A 1,624-nucleotide genomic window follows, 5' to 3' on the forward strand; every position below is an offset into this window, starting at 1 on the left:
ATACGATGAGAACCAGCGAGATTTTATTTCTTCAAACCAACACAATTTAAAGTTTTGATAATCTTTAAACCAAATTTACTAACTTGATAAAGTTTTTATATTCTTTGAATCGAGTAGTAACTTAGGTGTAGAGAATCACACAGATTTTAATCTCCAAACTGTGGAGTAGAAAACCACAAAGATTTTAGTCTCCAAAAAGGGTACTTTTTCTTTTTGAAAAGAGTAACTTTTTATCTCTTGAAAAGAGTATTTTTTTTTTTTTTTATCTCTCTATTCCCGTAGCCAGACTTTAACACAGCGAAAATTTCATATCTTCAAGCCAAATACATTTACTCGGTGAAGTTTTTATATCTTCAAACCGAATAAAAAATGAGTAGAAAGTCACGAAGACTTTAATCTCAACAGCGAAGTGGCAAATTCGTAGAATTTAGTCTCCAAAACGGAAATAGAAATCACTAGGATTTAGTCTCCCACAAACAAAATACGGAAGGGCTAGACACATACAGTACCTTCTTTTCCAAATTCTCAATTCAAATGATGCATATGTTTCCAGAAATAATTTCATCTTAATTATTTGAAGGTACCACCGCAAGCAACACTTCACGGAACTCTTTCCCAACATAGAAAGTAAATAACATATACATATAAAAGGTCTTTTAACTGACCCTTTTGTAACCCGTATATATATATATATATATATTTTTCAAATTGCTATATACATATATTTTCATGATCTCAAGAATAATTTTCAAGTATCTTACTACCTTGAAAATAATTTTCCACATATCTCATGCATGCCACCAAATTGTATACCACCTAATGTAATTTTATGGCATACAAATAGAATACATTTTTGAGATCATTAAATAATAAACGTCTACCCTAACATTTATAAAAACTGAATTTCATAAATCATAAAGAGTAGAAAATTAACGACGAAGAGTGAAGAAAGTAGAACATGATTTTTATTTCCATTGAGTCATTCCAATCTTCCAGCAGTGACGCGATGCAAGACAAATTCCTCGTTGTCAAACGACGTATGTGGCTTTTGTAATTACTGTGCCACTAGTCTATCGTAGAAGGATGCCTCCACAAATAAAGTCTTTATGTGGTGTACATTGATGCTTTTCTAGGTATAATTTTTACGATTTTAAGTTATATACATTGAAAATAGAAAATAATTTTATATTATCAGTATTAAATTGAAGCTAGCATTACATAGCTGTAAATATCTCTTAATGGACAGGAGTAGGAGTAATGGACGGATTACAAGGCCAGTAAAGTGGTGGTGAAAGGCAAAAATGCAAATCCAATTAAATTGTGTGAAAGGGTGGAAAAGAAAAGTGGTCGAAAAGTTGAGTAATTATTATCACATTTCTCCATAGTACTTCTGATTTAATCATAACTTGTCTCATTAGTTTGTTGCTTGTACAGTGATATAATTTGTTCTTTTCTAGAACCATCTCTTCTTTAGAATGTAATTCTTGAATCTATATTGCGTGAATGAGTTATTCACTTTAAATCCTATATACGTTAGCTGACTGATCAAGACTGAGTCTTGAACTTGGAAATCTTTTAACTTGTTCAAAGTTAGATTATTATTTACCTTTAGTTGTTTTTAGGA

Source organism: Lycium ferocissimum, chromosome 10, assembly GCF_029784015.1.
Source record: "Lycium ferocissimum isolate CSIRO_LF1 chromosome 10, AGI_CSIRO_Lferr_CH_V1, whole genome shotgun sequence".
Classification (NCBI taxonomy): Eukaryota; Viridiplantae; Streptophyta; class Magnoliopsida; order Solanales; family Solanaceae; genus Lycium; species Lycium ferocissimum.